Below are 24023 nucleotides of genomic sequence, written 5' to 3'. Positions count from 1 at the left end.
CCTTCGCGTTGTGAAGATCACCTTTGATGGTAAGACCCTTCCATCCTCTGTCATTCTTGCTGGTGCTAGGTGCTCTGTCCAGGAGTATATTCCTTCTCCTCGACTTTGTAACAAGTGCTGGAGGTTTGGGCATGGTGCCCTCCGCTGCTCTGGGACTGTCTCTCTCTGTCCTTTGTGTGGGAGTGAAGGTCACTCTAAGTCGGAGTGCACTTCTCCCCAAGCTCGCTGCCTCAACTGCGGTGAGGCCCATCCTACCTTCTCCCGTGCCTGTGTCCATTACAAGCTTGAAGCGGCCGTTCTTAACCTGAAGCACCGGGAGCGTTTATCTTTTCCTGAGGCGAGGCGCCAGGTTCGCCGGCTCCCGCCCTATACTGACATCTCTTATGCTCGCGTGTTGCGCTCTTCCTCTCCTCGTCCTTCCCCCCTTCCTCAGACTCTCAACCGTTTCCGGGCCTTGGACCCTGATGCGCCCACTGCCCCCTCCTCTGTTCCTTTGAGTTCTCTCCCGAGGGGTCCTGGTCCTCTGTCTGGGGTTCCCCTTCTTTCAACCCGGTCTGTCATGTCTCCTGTGTCTACTTCCTCGTCCCCCTCCGATCCACCTTCCCATCCTCTTCCTCCATCTATCGGCTCTCCCCACCGCCTGTCGATGCGGGCGGATGTCCATCGCTCTCCTAACGGCCGTCGTGTGTGCTCTCGTTCGGCTTCTCCTGTTGAGACACTTTAATCCGTTGCCCGGTACGTAGTTGCTGGGACACCGGTCTCTTTAAGTCAGAAGCGTAAGCCTGCTCCTCTCCTTCCTCTTCCCCGGCGGGTAAGAAGGCTTCGCTTTCTTCCTCAGCTCCTACTTCTGGCTCTGTTGCTCCTTCCCCTCCCGTTTCAGTGATTGCGCCCCCTGTTCCTGCTATGGAGGTTTCTTTGGCCCCTGCTTCCCTTTCGGTTGCTGCTCTTGCTGGGTGCGCTCCCCTCTTTCTACTCCCCCTCTTCCTGCTGCTGTCCTTGACTGCTCCTCTCCGTTGTCTCCTCCTCTTCCTCTTCCTCCTCCTCCTCCTCCGGACCCCGCCCGCCCCCCTCTGATCTGTTCTCCCGTTTCCTTCCCTCCGTCTTTGCTCAGTTTACCCATGCCCCCTAACCCTGACTTTGCTGACCCTGATCCCGACCCTGATATTCTTTAACGTGCTCTGTTGCTCTTTCGCCTTTGTTTCTTCCTTGTTCTCTGTTTTTGTCCTTTCTCTTCTCGTCGTTGTTCATTCTTCAATGGAACGTTCGAGGTTATTACGCCAATTTCCTCGAACTCCAACTTCTGATTTCGCGGTTTTCGCCCCTTTGTGTCTGTCTCCAGGAGCCAATGCTTGGTGCTCGCCCTGGTCGTTTCCGTGGCTTTTCCTTTCTCTCCCCCCCCCCAGCCATTGCTGGGGCTTCTAATTCTTCTGCTCTCTTGATTCGTGCTGATGTTCCCTTTGTTCCTTTACTTTTTCCTTCGCCTCTCCATTGTTCTGCTGCTCGTATCTTTGTGGGAAATGGTACACAGTTTGTTCCATTTATCTCCCCCGAGTGTCCCGCTCTCCCTTCCTGATTTGAAACACCACCTAGACTCCTTGCCGGAGCCTGTGCTCCTGCTGGGTGACTTCTATTGTCGTCATTCTCTTTGGGGTGACGTTCTGACGAATACCCGGGGTCGCCTCCTTGAGCCGTTTCTCCTCTCTTCTTCCCTGTCTCTTCTGAATTCTGGTGAGCCCACTCATTTGGACTCTCGGACTCGCACCCTTTCTTGTCTTGATCTTTCTCTCTGCTCTTCTTCTCTTTACTTAGATTTCACGTGGCAGGTTCTTGATGACCTCCATGGAAGTGATCATTTCCCCATCCTTGTTTCCTTTTTCTCTTTTCGCCCTTCCCTCTCTTTCCCTAGGTGGCAGTTTGCTAAGGCAGACTGGACCCTATTTACCCTCAGTGCTGCTCTCTCTGACTTCTCCCTTCTGCCTCTCTCTTGCGCTCTCCTCCTTTTTCATGACACTGTCTTCAACGCTGCCCTTCGCTCTATTCCTCGCTCTTCCTCTCAGGGTCCATGGAAGTGCGTTCCCTGGTGGAATGCGGACTGTGCTCGGGCAGTCCGCTGTAAGCGTGCAGCCTGGAAGAGGCACCGCCGTAGGCAGACGACCGATTCTTTTCTTTTCTTTCGGAAAGCGAGTGCGGTGGCCCGTAGGGCCATCCGTACGGCTAAACGTGAATGTTGGGCATCTTATGTCTCAACAATTACGTCCGAAACCCCTCTGGCCCAGATCTGGAAGCGTATCCGCAAAATAGCGGGTAAGTTCGTTCCCGATGTTTCACCGGTCCTTCACCTCCATGATACTCTTGTGGCGGACCCGTTGCAGGTCGCTTCCGAACCGGGTTCCCACTTTTCTTCTGTTAGCTCTGGTCTTCATCTTCCCCAATCTTTCCTTCTTCGTAAACCTGTCCTTGAGTTTCGTCCTTTAGATTTCTGCACTCATCTTCAGCTTCCCTATAATGATCCCTTCTCTCTCTCTGAACTTCGTTCTGCCCTGGCCCTCTGCGTTTCTACGGCGCCGGGCTCCGATGGTATTCATTATGAGATGCTTCGCCATCTCCCTCCGAGCACGTCTCAGTATTTACTGAGTCTGTATAATCGGATCTGGGAGTCGTCGTCAGTCCCTGAGGACTGGCTCGATGCCGTTGTCCTCCCTGTTCGCAAACCGGGGTCTCTGGGTACTTCCCCTAAGGACTTTCGCCCTATTGCTCTCACAAGTTGTGTCTGCAAACTCTTTGAACGTATGGTTAACGTTCGTCTGATGTGGTTCCTGGAACACCATCACCTCCTCTCCCCTTCTCAATTTGGTTTCCGCAAGTGCCGCAGCACGACAGATGTCCTGGTGAACTTGGAGGTCTATATTCGTACTGCTTTTGCTGCGAAGACCTCCGTTGTTGCCGTCCTTTTTGACCTGGAAAAGGCTTACGACACCACTTGGCGTTATCATATCCTATCTCAACTTCATTCTTTTGGCCTTCGTGGTCATCTCCCTCTCTTTCTCCGCAGCTTCCTCTCTCATCGTTCCTTTCGGGTGCGCCTTGGTACCGCTCTCTCCCCCTCTTTTCAGCAATACGAAGGTGTGCTCCAGGTTAGTGTTCTGAGCACTACTCTTTTTCTGGTTGCCCTCAATGGTCTTCTTTCCTCTCTTCCTTCTGGTGTCGTCTCCGCTCTCTATGTCGATGATCTTACCCTTTGTTGTCAGGGTGATGATTCGCCTCTCCTTCAACGCCGGCTTCAACTTGCAATTGATGCCGTGTCGTCTTGGGCCACAGATCATGGCTTCAAGTTCTCTACTTCTAAGACTTATGCCATGACTTTTTACGCGGAAACGGGTTGTTCTTCGTCCCTCTTTGTCACTTTATGGTCATCCCCTTGAATACAAAGATTCAGCGAAGCTTTTGGGGTTATTCCTTGACACTCGTTTGTCTTGGTCTCCCCATATCTCTTACCTCCGTGTTGAGTGCTCTAAGGCCCTTACCCTCCTTCGGGTCTTGTCCCATACTTCTTGGGGGGCAGATAGGCGCACTCTCCTTGCTTTATATTCCTCTCTCGTCCTGTCTAAGCTCGATTATGGTTGCCCTGCTTACTCGTCTGCTTCTCCTTCTACTCTTCGCCGTCTTGATGCTTTGCACCATACTGGGTTGCGCCTCAGTTCTGGTGCCTTTCGTTCGACTCCCATCCTTAGCTTGTATGTTGACACTGGCTTCCTGTCTCTCCAGGACCGCCGTGATCGCTACTGTCTTCGCTATCTTGCGCGGTCCTTGCAACATCCTTCCTCTCGCCTCTGTCGTGCTATAACTTTTACCCCTCCTGCGGTTCCTGTTCCTCATCACCACCTCCCTCTTTCTGTCCGGTTATCTCGCCTACAGGATTCTCTTTCCGTTCGTATTTCTGATGTTTCTCCTCGTGTTGTAACTTCTTTGCCCCCGTGGAGGGTCCCTCTTCCACGGTTTTGTACATCCTTGACCCGTATCACTAAAGCTTTTACCCCTCCTACGGTTCTAAAACGCCTTTTCCTCGAGCACTTTTCTTCTCACTCCCGCTCCGTTTCTGTCTTCACCGATGGGTCTAAGTCAGCGGACGGTGTTGGCTACTCTGTTGTTTTTCCTGATCGCACTTATATGTGTCGCTTGCCTCCGGAGACTAGCATCTTTACAAGCGGAACTTTCTTGCTATTCTCTATGCTCTTCGTCTCCTGCTTTCTCGTTGTCAGTCTTCCTTTGTAGTTGTTGTTGACTCTCGTAGTGCCCTCATGGCTCTCGGGTCCTTTAATCCGGTTCATCCAGTAGTTGTCGAGATCCAGCATTGGCTGTTTTCTCGTTCACAGTAAATTTAAGTCGATTGAGTTTTGTTGGGTTCCCAGCCATATTGGTGTGTCTTTAAATGAGCGTGCGGAGCTGCCGCCAAGGAAGCTGTCCGCCTCTTGTCCCATCTCTCGTAAAGGCATTCCGTATTCCGACTTTTACCCGGTTATCCATTCCTCAGTCCTTACCGTTGGCAGGCTTCTTGGTTGTCTGTTACTGGTAACAAGCTACGTACTCTTAAATACTGTGTTTCCTCGTGGCCGTCCTCCTTCCACCGTAACCGGCGGTGGGAAACAGCTCTGGTGAGGTTGCGTATTGGGCATACTCGCTTAACCCATGGTCACTTGATGGAGCGCCGCCCTGCTCCTTATTGTCCTAGTTGCATTGTCCCTCTTACGGTCGTGCATGTCCTTCTTGAATGTCCTGACTTCCAGGACGAGCGTGTGTCTTGCTTTCCGACCGCCCCTGGCGGTCACCTGTCCCTCGATAGAATTCTTGGTGACTCGGATACTTTTGATATCGTTCGCCTTATGCGTTTTTGTTCTCGTATTGGCATCCTTGGTGATATTTAGCGCCCTCTGATTATTTTGCGTATTTGATGGTGCTACATTGCCTTCCCGGTTTGGTGCCTTCTTTTGATAATTACTTACCTACTTCTCAGTTGGGGAAGTTCCACTAATGTGAATACTACAGAGTTACTAATCTGTTTGAATGATCTTATAATAGTTTTTAAATGATTAATTATTTCAGCTGGTTGGCGAGTTGGATGGATATTGTGATGGTGTCCCACCCCTATATTTCTCCTAACCCAGCGCAAAGAGTCATATCTCCATAACCAAAGCGTTCTCTGGTATTCAGGGAACATTTTCATATGTGTGAGAGTGTGGAGCGTCATCAGGTTGGCTGTAAAATTGCCATTTAAGTTTGATTATGCAAGGGGTTTACGCCTTTTGAGTCACAAGATGGCTCCTGGCCACTCTGTTTCCCGCCAAAACATCGGGCTGTAGGATTTCTGGGGCTTGACTCATATATTCAATTATTTGATTATTGTATTTAAATAAATCGAAGGACCACCCACTTTTGAGAAAAGAGGGGAAAACGAATAATAGTGATCATTAGAATGACACTAGAGAACCAGTGTCTATGGAAACTAATTTAATGAATAATCACTTGAAAATAATGAATAGACTGTATTATTAATTAATTAAAGTCAAAACCTCAAATATCAACATTGGGGGGGTATTTCTAGAAGTTCATATATATCTAGGAACCAGTGTGGTTCGTCACTAGTTCATTGTTGAGTTAGTAACATAGTAAATCTAAACTACAATAGATTCAAAGATATGATAACTCAAATTATGAATATTAAAGTAAGTAAGTAATTATCAAAAGAAGGCACCAAACCGGGAAGGCTATGTAGCACCATCAAATAACGCAAATAATCAGAGGGGCGCTAAATATCACCAAGGATGCCAATACGAGAACAAAAACGCATAAGGCGAACGATATCAAAAGTATCCGAGTCACCAAGAATTCTATCGAGGGACAGGTGACCGCGAGGGGCGGTCGGAAAGCAAGACACACGCTCGTCCTGGAAGTCAGGACATTCAAGAAGGACATGCACGACCGTAAGAGGGACAATGCAACTAGGACAATAAGGAGCAGGGCGGCGCTCCATCAAGTGACCATGGGTTAAGCGAGTATGGCCAATACGCAACCTCGCTAGAGCTGTTTCCCACGCCGGTTACGGTGGAAGGAGGACGGCCACGAGGAAACACAACATTTAAGAGTACGTAGCTTGTTACCAGTAACAGACAACCAAGAAGCCTGCCACGGGTAAGGACTGAGGAATGGATAACCGGGTAAGAAAGTCGGAATACGGAATGCCTTTACGAGAGATGGGACAAGAGCGGACAGCTTCCTTAGCGGCAGCATCCGCACGCTCATTTAAAGACAACGCAATATGGCTGGGAACCCAACAAAACTCAACCGACTTAAATTTACTGTGAACGAGAAACAGCCAATGCTGGATCTCGACAACTACCGGATGAACTGGATTAAAGCACCCGAGAGCCATGAGGGCACTACGAGAGTCAACAACAACCACAAAGGAAGACTGACAACGAGAAAGCAGGAGACGAAGAGGCATAGAGAATAGCATAAAGTTCCGCTGTAAAGATGCTAGTCTCCGGAGGCAAGCGACACATATAAGTGCGATCAGGAAAAACAACAGAGTAGCCAACACCGTCCCGCTGACTTAGACCCATCGGTGAAGACAGAAACGGAGCGGGAGTGAGAAGAAAAGTGCTCGAGAAAAGGCGTTTTAGAACTGTAGGAGGGGTAAAAGCTTTAGTGATACGAGTCAAGGATGTACAAAACCGCGGAAGAGGGACCCTCCACGGGGGCAAAGAAGGAACAACACGAGGAGAAACATCAGAAATACGAACGGAAAGAGAATCTTGCAGGCGAGATAACCGGACAGAAAGAGGGAGGTGGTGAAGAGGAACAGGAACCGCAGGAGGGGTAAAAGTTAAAGCACGACAGAGACGAGAGGAAGGGATGTTGCAAGGACCGCGCAAGATAGCGAAGACAGTAGCGATCACGGCGGTCCTGGAGAGACAGGAAGCCAGTGTCAACATACAAGCTAAGGACGGGAGTCGAACGAAAGGCACCAGAACTGAGGCGCAACCCAGTATGGTGCAAAGCATCAAGACGGCGAAGAGTAGAAGGAGAAGCAGACGAGTAAGCAGGGCAACCATAATCGAGCTTAAACAGGACGAGAGAGGAATGTAAAGCAAGGAGAGTGCGCCTATCTGCCCCCCAAGAAGTATGGGACAAGACCCGAAGGAGGGTAAGGGACTTAGAGCACTCAACACGGAGGTAAGAGATATGGGGAGACCAAGACAAACGAGTGTCAAGGAATAACCCCAAAAGCTTCGCGGAATCTTTGTATTCAAGGGGATGACCATAAAGTGACAAAGAGGGACGAAGAACAACCCGTTTCCGCGTAAAAGTCATGGCACAAGTCTTAGAAGTAGAGAACTTGAAGCCATGACCTGTGGCCCAAGACGACACGGCATCAATCGCAAGTTGAAGCCGGCGTTGAAGGAGAGGCGAATCATCACCCTGACAACAAAGGGTAAGATCATCGACATAGAGAGCGGAGAAGACACCAGAAGGAAGAGAGGAAAGAAGACCATTGAGGGCAACCAGAAAAAGAGTAGTGCTCAGAACACTACCCTGGGGCACACCTTCGTATTGCTGAAAAGAGGGAGAGAGAGCGGTACCAAGGCGCACCCGAAAGGAACGACGAGAGAGGAAGCTGCGGAGAAAGAGAGGGAGATGACCACGAAGGCCAAAAGAATGAAGTTGAGATAGGATATGATAACGCCAAGTGGTGTCGTAAGCCTTTTCTAGGTCAAAAAGGACGGCAACAACGGAGGTCTTCGCAGCAAAAGCAGTACGTATATAGACCTCCAAGTTCACCAGGACATCTGTCGTGCTGCGGCACTTGCGGAAACCAAATTGAGAAGGGGAGAGGAGGTGATGGTGTTCCAGGAACCACATCAGACGAACGTTAACCATACGTTCAAAGAGTTTGCAGACACAACTTGTGAGAGCAATAGGGCGAAAGTCCTTAGGGGAAGTACCCAGAGACCCCGGTTTGCGAACAGGGAGGACAACGGCATCGAGCCAGTCCTCAGGGACTGACGACGACTCCCAGATCCGATTATACAGACTCAGTAAATACTGAGACGTGCTCGGAGGGAGATGGCGAAGCATCTCATAATGAATACCATCGGAGCCCGCCGCCGTAGAACCGCAGAGGGCCAGGGCAGAACGAAGTTCAGAGAGAGAGAAGGGATCATTATAGGGAAGCTGAAGATGAGTGCAGAAATCTAAAGGACGAGACTCAAGGACAGGTTTACGAAGAAGGAAAGATTGGGGAAGATGAAGACCAGAGCTAACAGAAGAAAAGTGGGAACCCAGTTCGGAAGCGACCTGCAACGGGTCCGCCACAAGAGTATCATGGAGGTGAAGGACCGGTGAAACATCGGGAACGAACTTACCCGCTATCTTGCGGATACGCTTCCAGATCTGGGCCAGAGGGTTTCGGACGTAATTGTCGAGACATAAGATGCCCAACATTCACGTTTAGCCGTACGGATGGCCCTACGGGCCACCGCACTCGCTTTCCGAAAGAAAAGAAAAGAATCGGTCGTCTGCCTACGGCGGTGCTTCTTCCAGGCTGCACGCTTACAGCGGACAGCCGAGCACAGTCCGCATTCCACCAGGGAACGCACTTCCGTGGACCCCGAGAGGAAGAGCGAGGAATAGAGCGGAGGGCAGCGTCGAAGACAGTGTCATGAAAAAGGAGGAGAGCGCGAGAGAGGGGCAGAAGGGAGAGGTCAGAGAGAGTAGCACTGAGGGAAAATAGGGTCCAGTCCGCCTTAGCAAACTGCCACCTAGGGAAAGAGAGGGAAGGGCGAAAAGAGAAAAAGGAAACAAGGATGGGGAAATGATCACTTCCATGGAGGTCATCAAGAACCTGCCATGTGAAATCTAAGTAAAGAGAAGAAGAGCAGAGAGAAAGATCAAGACAAGAAAGGGTGCGAGTTCGAGAGTCCAAATGAGTGGGCTCACCAGAATTCAGAAGAGACAGGGAAGAAGAGAGGAGAAACGGCTCAAAGAGGCGACCCCGGGTATTCGTCAGAACGTCACCCCAAAGAGAATGACGACAATTGAAGTCACCCAGCAGGAGCACAGGCTCCGGCAAGGAGTCTAGGAGGTGTTTCAAATCAGGAAGAGAGAGCGGGACACTCGGGGGGAGATAAATGGAACAAACTGTGCACCATTTCCCCACAAAGATACGAGCAGCAGAACAATGGAGAGGCGAAGGAAAAAGTAAAGGAACAAAGGGAACATCAGCCTGAATCAAGAGAGCAGAAGAATTAGAAGCCCCAGCAATGGCTGGGGGGGGGGAGAGAAAGGAATAGCCACGAAAACGACCAGGACGAGCACCAAGCATCGGCTCCTGGAGACAGACACAAAGGGGCGAAAACCGCGAAACCAGAAGTTGGAGTTCGAGGAAATTGGCGTAATAACCTCGAACGTTCCATTGAAGAATGGACAACGACGAGAAGAGAAAGGACAAAAACAGAGAACAAGGAAGAAACAAAGGCGAAAGACCAACAGAGCACGTTAAAGAATATCAGGGTCGGGATCAGGGTCAGCAAAGTCAGGGTTAGGGGGCATGGGTAAACTGAGCAAAGACGGAGGGAAGGAAACGGGAGAACAGATCAGAGGTGGGCGGGCAGGGTCCGGAGGAGGAGGAGGAGGAGGAGGAGGAGACAACGGAGAGGAGCAGTCAAGGACAGCAGCAGGAAGAGGGGGAGTAGAAAGAGAGGAGCGCACCCCAGCAAGAGCAGCAACCGAAAGGGAAGCAGGGGCCAAAGAAACCTCCATAGCAGGAACAGGGGGCGCAAGCACTGAAACGGGAGTGGAAGGAGCAACAGAGCCAGAAGGAGGAGCTGAGGAAGAAAGCGAAGCCTTCTTACCCGCCGGGGAAGAGGAAGGAGAGGAGCCAGGCTTACGCTTCTGACTTAAAGAGACCGGTGTCCCAGCAACTACGTACCGGGCAACGGATTCCAGGGTCTCAACAGGAGAAGCCGAACGAGAGCACACACGACGGCCGTTAGGAGAGCGATGGACATCCGCCCGCACCGACAGGCGGCGGGGAGAGCCGATAGATGGAGGAAGAGGATGGGAAGGAGGATCGGAGGGGGACGAGGAAGGAGACACAGAAGACACGACAGACCGGGTAGAAGGAAGGGGAACCCCAGACAGAGGACCAGGAGGAGGATCCTTCGGGAGAGAACCCAAAGGGACAGAGGAGGGGGCAGTGGGCGCATCAGGGTCCAAGGCCTGGAAACGGTTGTGAGTCTGAGGAAGGCGGGAAGGACGAGGAGAGGAAGAGCGCAACATGCGAGCATAAGAGATATTAGCATAAGGCGGGAGCCGGCGAACCTGGCGCCTCGCCTCAGGAAAAGATAAACGCTCCCGGTGCTTCAAGTTGAGGACGGCTGCCTCAAGCTTGTAATGGACACACGCACGGGAGAAGGTAGGATGGGCCTCACCGCAGTTGAGGCAACGAGCCTGGGGAGAAGCGCACTCCGACTTAGAGTGACCTTCGCCACCACACAAAGGACAGAGAGAGACAGTCCCGGAGCAGCGGAGGGCACCATGCCCAAACCTCCAGCACTTGTTGCAGAGCCGAGGAGAAGGAATGTACTCCTGGACAGAGCACCTGGCACCAGCAAGAATGACAGAGGGTGGAAGGGTCCTACCATCAAAGGTAATCTTCACAACCCGGAGGGGTTGACGGCGACTACCACGAGGGGGACGAGTAAACGTGTCCACCTGGAGAATAGAATGGCCCTGGGCAGCGAGGATAAGTCGAATATCGTCGTGGCAGTCGCGTAGGTCCCGAACACCGGTCGCAACATGGGGCGGGAGCAAAATAGTGCCAACACTGGCATTCAACTGAACGTTCTTCGAGACCCGAACGGGGGTCTCGCCAAGGCAGGATAAGGCAGCCAAGCGGGAAGCAGCATCCTGAGAAGGAGCAGCAACGACACGCGTACCGAGACGAGTGGGGTTAAAAGTAATGGAGGCATCCACGGAATCAATGAGATGTCGATGAAGGGAGAAATCGTCAGGAGGCGCAGAATCAAGAGGGAGGAGATCAAAATATTTGGCCCACGAAGCGGGACCAAACAAGGCTTGATAGGTAGCAGAACTGGAAGGAATCGAGCGAGGGCGGCCGTGACGAGAACGGCGGTGAGAACCCCCAGAGAGAGAGGGGTTAAAAGGCGCAGTAGTTACAACTAGAGAAGGAGCCGCGCCAGGGGACGAGGTAGTCACCACTGGGGGCTTAGGGCTCGACCCAACCACAGAGGAGGGAGGGGAGCCAGGGGAAGGAGTCAGAGAGGCCAAAGGAGGAGCAAGGTCGGGGCCCAATGCAGCGGAGGCTACAGAGCCCGGTCTTCCAATACGGACCGACTCGGGGCTTGGTCGCCCACCCCACGAGCCTGAAAAGGTAAGCCAGAAGCAGCCGAAACAGGGGTTATCATCTTGACGAAATTACGAATTCACTCACGAATGTGCCCCCACACCCACCATGGAGCCACAATTAGAGGCAGGACACCCAACAAGAAGCTATCGCCGATCTTGTCGGGGCCTCCTAGGGGTGCGTCGTGAGTATACGCCCCACAAACGCCACCTTAAGAAACCGACAGTCCGTCGAGATCGGGTTCAGTGACGAAGTGGGGATTGACAATAAAAGGTTCCCCTCGCTCTCGACGTCGGGTACTGCAGTTCTACGGGTGCAAGAGTATGCCTCCTCAAGCACCCGGGCGTCAAAGTAGAAGAAGTCCAAGGGAAGAACCAGAACGAGCAAAAGGTCGGCAGGAAACGGCAAGCAGATAGGAGAAGAGGGGGGAGAAAAACGAAACAGAAGGAAAAGGAAAAGATGCCCAGCAGAATTGGAGAGGACGGCAGCAGGAGCACAAGGCTAGAAAAGGACAGAGGACTGTCCCAAGGAGCATCACACTCCGGCAGCCGCCCACTAAGCCCCCAGACGGCGACAACGAGCTGAGCGGGGAGGGGAATATTAAAGATTATGAAATACTGAGCAACAGTCAAAGCAAACACATTAATTACCAAATCATCATTTCTGGCAATAATTTATTCACTGTAAAGATCCTATATGAATTATATGGAAATCAGTAATAATATTAGATAAATTTGTACGAAATAAATGTCTTATCTGTAAGACAATTTCTGTAACAACATTTCGCCATTCGTCCTCGTGGTCACAGGATCCCAATAAAGAAAGAACCCGAGGTGAATATCATGAATGATGAGAATCAACTTGTCGACTCCTCGTATACACGCTGAAATCAGAGAAATTTAAGTAGCATTTGATTAGGCTACGAATTATTTCAAATATTCATGAAAACGGAGAAATTGTTGAAAATAAACTAACTTTGTGTATTAGGTATTCATGCTGTATAACGACAGACTACCCACAAATATACAATCTAGGATAATGCATCAAACGAGAATGGTATACTTAACATGAGCGTATCAAATACTAAGGTCTGCCGAAACCGCGTCAGCCAGTCCCAGACGTCCACTGCTGTGTACTCATAATTACGGGCTGTGGCTTCAATTGTTGACGCGTTATTAACTGGCTGGGCACTATAGAACACGTGAATAGGTAATTGTTTACTATTAAACGGGTATAAACGTAATTCTTGTCGATAAAAACTCCCCAGTCACTACCACGTGTCTCGCCACTCTTCACGCCAGGGATGCCTCGCGTACAATGGCGTCTCCGCCTTCCCTCAATCCGTCTCTCGCATTCACCACAGAAATTATTAATCACGGATAATTCTTTACGGATAATTATGGATGTAATACGTTAATGAGAACTGGGTTGCAATTATAGGGACTTAAATATTCTCGTTTAATGGTCTAATCGAGAAATGGAGATTTTTATTTCTTTCCATAGCATTCGTACGTAACAGATAAAACTGCTACTTGATAATAATTTCAGTTAATAACTCTCGGTTTTAGATTATCGGGAGTCATATTATCCGTAGGTAATTATTACACGGAATACTGATAATTTTAGAGAACCACATTCAATTCTCTAACATATTGGTAATAAACGTGTCTAACTAGACATTATCTGACGCAATTTTGCTACTCGATTTCATGAGAATTCTAGCACTAATACGCAGATGAAATGGTTAATTTATGTTGACACTACCGTTAGTGAAATTAATAACTACTGTAGTTAGTATATAATGATGATGATGTATTATAATACAATAGTAATTTGTTAGTGTTGGAAATTTCCAACATAACTCCGGGGGGGGGGGTAGGGGATTCTCGGGTCGCAGTTCTGAGTACTGACGCACCCATTCCGAAGTTATATTATGGATTAATAAATTAGTACGTTAGTAACAAATGTCCCGAATCTGTCAGAGACAGATAATACTCTAAGTCATTATGGGGACATGAATTAAACATTGAAATATTAAATGATTAAGTTATCTGCAATCAAGAACTCTCTAAAGCTTACAATAAACTCAACAACTAGGGTCGCAGTGACATGTAATGGTGTATTACGTAGTTATTGAATTGTAGGCAAACTCAGAAAAAATTCCTAAGAACTGATAACATTATTGTATAAGTTGTATTCTACATTATTATACAGTAAAGTATTATTGGGTCATTCAAGATCAAGAAGACTCTGACACTACAATAAGGTCACTGTCTAGGGTCGCTATGACTTGTAACTATTGAGTTACTAGACAATAACATCATGGAGCATCATGATCACCCCAAAATGAAATGAGGACATTTTATTTAATATGCACTGCTGTGCAGTAGTCATTCTGACTGATGGTATAACTAAGTTGTTAACTAGCTAAAATAGTGTAATATAAGAGAACTGAAAAGGTTTGTTTATTAAAATCAAGGAAGATTCTGAGTCGACAGTGAGATCGGTAGCCTAGTCATTCTGACTCATGAGCTAATTGAATTGCAGCTCATAGGCTTGACGCTGTAAACTCATTAATACATCCTCAACCTTTAAATGAAAATTAAGTTTATTAAATCAGTATCTTTAAGTATAGTCAACTGTAATTAATTGTGAGTACAGACTAGGTTAGTACTCAGTTGACACTAACTAAAGTCCCCAAACCTACCTAAATAAATTGTTTAAATTTCTAACCTACCTAAGTAGAGGACTAAGCTAATTGTGATTACTTACTAATTCTTAGTAGAGTTACTCTAGCTAAATTGTGAGCAGTAATGTACTCAAATTAACATTGCGAGCTGTATTGAGCTCGTTAACATTGTGAGTTGTATTGAGCTCGTTAACATGGTGAGCTATATTGAACTCGTTAACAGAGGGAGCTATATTGAGCTCGAACTAACGAGGTGGAGTATTGTAGCGTTCAATTATCATGGCGAGCAGTGCTCGTATTAGCATGGAGGAACATTAAAGTGCTCAATTGTTACGCTAACTCAGGGTGAGTTATATTGAACTCGAATTAACGAGGTGGAGCATTGTAGCGTTCAATTGTCATGGCGAGCAATGCTCGTCTTAGCATGGGGAACATTAGAGTGCTCAAATATTACGTTAACTCAAAAGTGAGCTATATTGAGCTCATTAAGCATGTTAAGTAACAATGCTGATGGTTTAATGATAATGCTTTAAACAAAAAGGAAACCTAAGGTTGCTGGAAATTTAATTACTGCCACGATTAATCCTATTCAGAGATAATATGTAACATTTTCCCAACCTAAACGTTTCACGGGTTATTAGTTCTCTGTAGATTCACTTACGTATTGGTAAGTTTGCAAGTTTGTTCGTGCTTCACTCCGACAATAATTAAGCAGAAACAAAAGAAAAACAGCTCAAACAAAAATTGATGCAAGTATTTTTCACTAACTCTTAGTGCAGAAAACATTGAATTAATAAGGTTTTCTTGGCAAACCTCAAGCGCAGGTACTTTGGACCTTGATCCCAGTGAATTTATAATTATAGAAGTTGCTTGATGACTTCATAGTATTGCTAAATTCAGGAAATGCTAGATGCATTGAGTGCTAGATTCTCTAGCCTAATATTGCTAATTACCTAGGGAGTGCTAGATTCTCTAGCCTAACATTATCAATTACCTAGGGAGACTGAGTGTGGTCAATTATTACTTGTCGAGAATAATTCTAGGTCTGCAGTGGATTCAATGGCTTGGTCGCTGTGATTTGTACTTGTTTAGGTACGGACCACTGGTTTTCCACTGAGAGCTATGAAACATCTCGGCGAATACTAATTGTACTACATTCAATCTGAGTTTATTACTCAGCTGTGTTTCTCATTTTAGCTTGCTGCTGGAGAATTGATTTATTGCTGACTAATTTATTATTGTTGGCAGGCCTAGGCTTGTTCACATTCAGAACCTTACCGGTAAGTAAGTAGCCACCTGCAGATTGGAGCATATTCATGCCCAATCATTTAACATGTCCAGTTATGAACTGGTAATAGTAGTCTGCTCCTACTAGTACATTTACATTGTTAAGGTGGTCAGACGTTAACTTGTTGTCAGCCAAATTAATTTCACGTTCCTGCAGGAAGTGGGCTGTGTACCCAGACCCTTAATATTTAGGTCAAAAGGTATTTGATCTACAACAATGGCTTGGATAGCCTTGACATGACTACCTAGTCGTACAAGCGGTTGAACTACTGAGTATTCATGGGTTCCTCGATTTATCATGAACCCTGACAGGTTTAATTTTACCTGTCTGATTGGTTGTAAATTGAGTGCCTCTGCCGCTTTCTGAGTAATGAAAGTTCTCTGGGATCCTTGATCAAATAATCCACGAGTGGTGATCTTGGCTCCTTTGTTCTTTACTTGAAGTTGGGCAGTGGGCAAAGCAGCATCCACTTGAGATGCTTGTGAAATTACGTTGTACACATCTCGCACCTTGCAGCACTGTACTGTTGTAGATTCTATACGTCCTATTCTAGGATTGACATAATTTGTCTTGACAAATTTGCACAGTGCAGCATGATGCTTGTCCCTTCTACACCTATTGCAGGTGTTCAGTGGGGTGTCACAGCTATTAACATTATGTGATTTGAGACACCTAGTACATTTGTGTAACTGTTTGAGTCGTCTGACTCTTGTGTCTCTATTAGGGTAATTAGTACATTTGTACAGAGAATGTTTTTGATTGCAAAACAAGCACATTCCCCATCCTACAGCTCGTTTAGGGGTTACCGGTTTAGGTAAAACAGTACCTGCAGGTTGTGAAGGTTTTGCTGCTTGCATTTGCTTGTTATTTATTCTCTTGTGAGTACTTGGTGTACTCTGGGGAGCAATTACTGGGCTTTTGGGAGTGCTCTTTGGACTATTAGGTCTCTTAGGAGCACCTGTGGGGCTCTTGGGCCTTACTGATGATTCAGTGTTTAACTTACTGTTATTATATCGATTATTAGTACCCTTGTTACCTGGTGACAGTGTCACTTTAGGAGTTCCAGGTAAGGAAACTGATGAGGGTACAGTTTCGGTGCATTCAGAGGAGGCATTAAGTGCCTGGTTTGCTGAATGATTGCTTATATTGCGCAAACCTGTAAATATATCCTGCATTGACAGAACATTACCATTCTGGTATACATATAATTTATTGAGTGTGTCACCAGACAATTTTCTCTGGATGATAATTTTAGTCATCCACTCAGCAGTTGGGTAATCCACCTCTTTACTGAAGGAATTTAACAGTGACTCAAGCTGAAAACTAAAGGCTTGTAAAGAGTCAACTGATTGTTCTGGTGGAGACAAATCTAGTAATTAGTGTACAGGGTTTATAACAGTCTTCTCATTGTTAGCACTTGCTTTAGAAGGCTGGTGTGAGTAATTATGATCATTACTTGTATTGCTCAAGGCTTCTTGCTTAGCCTCAGCTTTAATTACAGCTTCGGCTACTGCTGCAGCTTTAGCTTTATCATTTTCTGGTTCAGATTCACTGATTATTACAGCTTCACTAAGAGTTTCATCTGCATCTTCACTTGTTTCTCTGGGTTCCTGCGAGGAGCTAGTTAATTCAGTAGCCCCATGCATTGAATTTATAGAATCCAGGGAATATTGAGAAGAGCTGTTTGAAAATTGATCAGACTCTGTAAATAAATTATTACGTGAAGTTGTATTGGATGAGATGTTAGAAAATGAAGGTTGAACTTCAGTTGTTGATCCTGTGTAGTGATCAGTATTGATTAGAGGATTCTCCTCATTTTGAGGTAGCTCATGTATTTCATCTGAGCTGGGTGCTTGCTCGGGTGTAGGTCTACTACAAAAATGTTCTATCCACTCAGGAACATTTTGTGTCGCAAGCACTTTATTATAGTGATCTAACTTGTCTTGAATGATATCTTCATAGTGGGCAAAATCAGATTCTATCAGACGCAATTCGTCTGGGTCAGTATTACTGACAAGGAGTATGTTCCTATAAGACTCGATTATAACCTTAACATAGTCATATTTTTGGCTAGCCACCTTTGTGGAAATTTTTAGCCTGAAAACGTCAACTGAGTTAGTTCCTAAACAGTTGTCACATTTGTCAAGTAGTCTTGACAGGTGATCTTGAAGACCTCTCAAGATTCTTCCAGTTTTTTCTGGAGTAGCCATTCTGGCTGTAAGTTTGAGCTTTATAGGGCTCAAACTATACAAACTATATATAGCTACTTGGACAGCTATGGTACTTGCTCCTTTATGTAGAGCAGGTATAATTATTGACAGCCTGATATTTTCTTCAGGCTGATTGTAATTTACCTCATTTAGAGGTTAGCTACCTACCTAATAATAAGCAGCTAAGATTTGAGTGGTGCCTTGGTATCACTACAGGTGTTCCTTAGCTTAGCTCTTCAAAATCAGCCTTGGATGGGTAGTGAACTTACAGTAACACTCAAAGATGTACATAGAAATATGTAATAAAATATAATTACACAATAAATGGTTAATCCCACACATTAGAGTCAGCACTGCATAAATTAATAATGCACCAGCACTGTCTAACAGTACTAGTTAGGTAATAATCCTACCTATTAATGCAGCTAATGGTGTAGACAGAATTTGTACAAATCTTAGTACCGTGTCAGTCTAAAATATCCTACCTCTGTTGGGTTGGCATAATAACTACAATAAATATGGTGCAATAATGTGTAAATAGTGCTATGTTTTTGGATTTTGTAATTTTATATAATATATACACTGGTAGAAATTATGTGTATTAGAAATTAAATGAGCACAAGAGTATTAATTGTGTTTGGCAAGTATTCTACTGCCGTAAATAATATTTAACACCTGAATGTACTTCCTAATTGTGGAATATAATGTTATAAGGGTTAGTAATGATTAATTAGTATGGGATCAGTAATTTAATATTAGAATACTGGATCCTAAAATGTTAATGAATTCACTGACTTGAGTGAATCAGTAATTATGGAATGAATTTAGGCTATAATGGACAGTCTGCTGACAGCAGTAAATTGAAATATTTGTATAGCCCAATAATGGTTAACACATCATTCGTGTTAGTGATTAATTAATATATATATATATATATATATATATATATATATATATATATATATATATATATATATATATATCTGGTTCGATAAGGACCAAAATATAGGATTTCTGGGGCTTTACTCATATATTCAATTATTTGATTATTGTATTTAAATAAATCGAAGGACCACCCATTTTTGAGAAAAGAGGGAAAACGAATAATAGTGATCATTAGAATGACACTAGAGAACCAGTGTCTATGGAAACTAATTAAATGAATTATCACTTGAAAATAATGAATAGACTGTATTATTAATTAATTAAAGTCAAAACCTCAAATATTAACATTGGGGGGGTATTTCTAGAAGTTCATATATATCTAGGAACCAATGTGGTTAGTCACTAGTTCATTGTTGAGTTAGTAACATAGTAAATCTAAACTACAATAGATTCAAAGATATGATAACTCAAATTATGAATATTAAAGATTATGAAATACTGAGCAACAGTCAAAGCAAACACATTAATTACCAAATCATCATTTCTGGCAATAATTTATTCACTATAAAGATCCTATATGAATTATATGGAAATCAGTAATAATATTAGATAAATTTGTACGAAATAAATGTCTTATCTGTAAGACGATTTCTGTAACACCATTTCGTCATTCGTCCTCGTGGTCACAGGATCCCAATAAAGAAAGAACCCGAGGTGAATATCACGAATGATGAGAAACAACTTGTAGACTCCTCGTATACACGCTGAAATCAGAGAAATTTAAGTAGCATTTGATTAGGCTACGAATTATTTCAAATATTCATGAAAACGGAGAAATTGTTGAAAATAAACTAACTTTGTGTATTAGGTATCCCATGCTGTATAACGACAGACTACCCACAAATATACAATCTAGTATGATGCATCAAACGAGAATGGTATACTTAACACAAACGTATCAAATACTAAGGTCTGCCGAAACCGCGTCAGCCAGTCCCAAACGTCCACTGCTGTGTATGTGTAATTACGGGCCGTGGCTTCAATTGTTGACGCGTTATTAACTGGCTGGGCACTATAGAACACGTGAATAGGTAATTGTTGACTATTAAACGGGTATAAACGTAATTCTTGTCGATAAAAACTCCCCAGTCACTACCACGTGTCTCGTTACTCTTCACGCCAAGGATGCCTCGTGTCCAATGGCGTCTCCGCCTTCCCTCAACCCGTCTCTTGCATTCACCACAGAAATTATTAATCACAGATAATTATTTTCCGCGTAATTATGGATGGTATACGTTAATGAGAACTGGGTTGCAATTATAGGGACTTAAATATTATCATATTCTCGTTTAATGGTGTTAAACGAGAAATGGAGAAGATTTTTATTTCTTTCCATAGCATTCGTACGTAACAGATAAAACTGCTACTTGATAATAATTTCAGTTAATAACTCTCGGTTTTAGATTATCGGGAGTCATATTATCCGTAATTAATTATTACACGGAATACTGATAATTTTAGAGAACCACATTCCATTTTCTAACACATTGGTAATAAACGTGTCTAACTAGACATTATCTGACGCAATTTTGCTACTCGATTTCATGAGAATTCTAGCACTAATACGCAGATGAAATGGTTAATTTATGTTGACACTACCGTTAGTGAAATTAATAACTACTGTAGTTAGTATATAATGATGATGATGTATTATAATACAATAGTAGTTTGTTAGTGATGGAAATTTCCAACAGGGGCACCTGATTGGCCAGGTAGGGTCACGTGCCGGAAGTGACCAATGACGAGAGCCCTTGGGCGGTGTGACGTCATGAGGCGGAGGGCTACTGAGGCGGCTGGTGCCCGGGCGGGCAGAGTACGTCACGGACCGTCACAGAGTGTGGGCGCGCTCTAGTGAGCTCCTGATCTAGAGACTAGAGAGCCCCTACCAGTGGATGTAAGCTTTGCTTTAATACTGCAGACATTCAGGGAAGTCAATCCAACTCCCGTCTAGCACCAAGAAGGAAGGATTGGTCGGGATAGAGAGTCATGAGCTTTATTATCAAGAGTCTGCAGCAGGAATGAACGTTGGGCTGGGGACGTCTGGGACGCCCAGCGGACCACGTTCTACATTTCAAGTGAATAGCGACGGCCGGGCAAAGTCTACTGGAAGTGAGGAGAGGGGAAGCTGTTCTGGCCTGCAAGTTGTGTCTACAATGCCAGTGAGAGGAGGAAGAGGATGACGGAACAGGTACCTGACTCCAGTACCCCTAAGAAGAGGCAGAGCAGGACTGTGCCTGCCGGGTGTGAGGATGGAGAAGACGCGCTACTACAAGGACGACTGAGGAACTTGTGTGTGTGGGATACTGGTCAATGGAAGACCAGATGCCAGGGCCAGGAAACCCTGTAATCCCTTGCCAGAGGATGAGTCGGCTTCGTAACGGAATGAAGTAAGGTAGATAATTATCCCTTTCTTTGCCCTTTTGATCTAGGTGAGCTAGAATATTCTGTATATCGTAAACATTTCTTGTTACCATTTATTGTCTATGTGACAGAAAGTTAGGCTTGGAGCCAAGGAGCTCATGTAGGCATGAGTTGGTGGTGTGAACATAAATATGTAGATGCGGTAATGTTAGTGTATCTGGAAGTAGTGGCTGGTTTTCAAGAAGCCAGAAACGAACTTTGAATCATCCAGTTCATCGTGTTGCCAGAGGTGTGTGCCCTCCATCTGACAATTGAACCCAATCAGCTGATTGTGTTGCCAGAGGTGCGACGAGAGTAGTGTTGCCACCATCGGACAATTCCACAAATATATTATTTCCTTGTGCAAGTTTATATGTTTTCTTCAGTAAACTTTTAATCTTACCAATGTGTATGAGTGAGACTCCATTCTCTAGGGCTATTTTGAGTGAAACCATTTATGTCACCTTACATTGCACATGAGATTGCATCCTTGATTTAAGATAACTAATGACACCATTGTGTTGCTGGGACATGAGCATAAACACCCAGCTAGCGACCTTGAATAGACTAGATATCTAAGAGTATCCCAATGTCAAGACTGGCAGGTTCAGCTGTGAGACAGGTGGGCTTGAACCCCTCAACTCGCAAGGGGTGTATAAGGCCAGCCCTTGGTAGACTGGGGAGCCCCGGGGCGAGCAGTGGTGCCAGGTACAGAAGGGCGAAGTCCCATGGGAGCGGCACCAACAATATAAGGTAGGAAGGGGTGAGAACTTTGACAATATCATTACCACCTAAATATATTATGGTTAGATGGAGAGGCTATTCTAACGAGGTGTTAATATTGGATTATTATAAAAATTGTGAGCAGTTGCTCCTGGTGACCTAAAAATTCTTACCTCAGAGTTAGGTATAGGTCTGAGGGTTGTGGGCAATTGGCTATGACCCACTAAGGCCCCTTTATACATGAAGTACTTGTAGAAAATATTAATAATAATTAATAGAGTTTAGGCTATAATGTGGACAGTCTGCTGACAGCCGTAAATAATGGAGTATATATATAATATAATATATAATTATATATATATATATATATATATATATATATATATATATATATATATATATATATATATATTGTGACGGTAAAGTGTTGGAGTGTTGATGTTCGGCAGTCCTCCAATGGCAGGTGGCAATGCCTTGTCACTCTTACACAAAAAAGAGACTGCTTGCCTGTTTGTCTGTGGTAAGGTAATGGGAAGACACGCAAAACACAAAATATAAACAATGAAATTTTAATTACTTTAGAAAACAAGATATGAACAAAGACAATCCCTTGGCTTACGTAAAATTCAAAACAAGTCAACAAACAAAACAACATGAATAATTAATAGATGTGAAATTTACTCTAAAACAAAATAATGTGCAAGACAATAATAATAATCAGGTGCTGAGAATATTGGCTAGAGCTGCCACCTCCCTTAGTACATGACAGCCAGGGCTTAGTCTACCAGAGAGAGATGTCAACGTCTAAGAGCACAAAGATATTCTGAGGACGGCGTGAGCTGGCCCAGACGTCGACTCAGGTAGAGGGCGTGAGTGCAGGTGTGCTGTCGGCGATACACCAGCCAATCAGGAGCAGGCAGGCGGAGAATGGGTAGTTTGCTCGTTGACGACAGGTGGAGAGCCAGCGTGTCGGGTGGTGCAAGGTACGCTTTGCTTCCTGGGCAAAACGTTTTGTGATACTGGTGGACGTATCTTTAATATAGCTTCTTGTACTTGTAGAATGACGTAAATGATATAGGGAAGAGCAGGCCCAATCTCTCTTGAAAGAGATTATCGTCACAACTCTCCCCCGAAGCCTGCGGTTCCGGAAGAAGTTACGTCTTCATGTGGTAGAGTGATAGGTGGAGTTGCCTCTACTTCATAGACTCTGGAGAGGGTGTCGGGTATGATGTTGTCAGACCCCTTGATGTAGAGATCTCCAGGTTGAATTTCTGCAGATATCAAGCCCATTGTAGAAGACGTTGAGTGTTGAATTGGGCTTGCTGCAGGAAGTGTAGGGTGTTGTGGTCCGTGTTGATGGTGGTAGACCGAGCACTTTTCAGGCATTGTTTGAAGTGCTGCAAGTTCAGGACGACGAGTAGCTCCCTGTCGATTGTGCTGTAGTTCCTTGTAGCTGTGGTCGCTAACAGGTAGATTCTCCTTGCCTCGTTGTTGTATTAGGTCACCCCCGATGCCGGTACCACTGGCGTCGACATGGAGGATGAAAGGCTTCGTGATATTTGGCGAGGCGAGAATAGGATTAGAATATGGCAAAGGAGAACTATTATGGTCCTGAAAATAGTTATGTAGATCAGGGAGGATTTCCGAATTGGAAAGCGCTGACTCAGTGTCAGTGCTTTCGGGAGGAGAAGCAGGGAAGGTCTCACTGTGGATGTATGGAACTTTAAAGGTAGAATATGCTATTAACACAGTGGGAGGAGTACCGTTATATAGCTTCAGGAGGTTGACGTGGCATAACTGGGTCTTCCGCCGCCTATCTGGAGTCTCTTGAACGTAGTTGTGGTTGTTTCACTCCTTGATGCGGTAGGGTCCTGAAAACCTGTTTTGCAAGGGAGAACCTGGGATAGGGAAATAGGCCAACACGAAGTCTCCCAGTTTAAATTTCCTTACTTTGCTGTTCTGGTCGTAATGAGTCTTCATCCTCTCCTGTGCTTTCAATAGATTATCCTTAGCAAAGTTATGCACCCTCTCTAGAATGTGTTGTAGGTTTTGAAGAAACTGGGGCACATTCTGATGCTCACTGAAGGTGGCATCACGTAGAGAGTCTTTAAAAGCTTTGAGAGGAGTACGGCACTTACGTCCGTAGAGCATCTCATAAGGAGATACTCCTAGAGACTCATTGGGAAGACTTCTAAATATACACATAATGATATCAATTTGTTTATCCCAATCCTTAGAGGTTTCATTGCAAAACTTCTTCAGGAGTGCTTTAATAGTCTGATGACTACGCTCAAGAGAACCCTGTGAAGCAGGATGATAGGGGCTGGAAAATACCTGTGTGATGTT

The sequence above is a fragment of the Procambarus clarkii genome, chromosome 22 (genome assembly GCF_040958095.1).
Source record: "Procambarus clarkii isolate CNS0578487 chromosome 22, FALCON_Pclarkii_2.0, whole genome shotgun sequence".
NCBI classification, from domain to species: Eukaryota; Metazoa; Arthropoda; class Malacostraca; order Decapoda; family Cambaridae; genus Procambarus; species Procambarus clarkii.
This window is presented reverse-complemented; position numbering follows the sequence as displayed.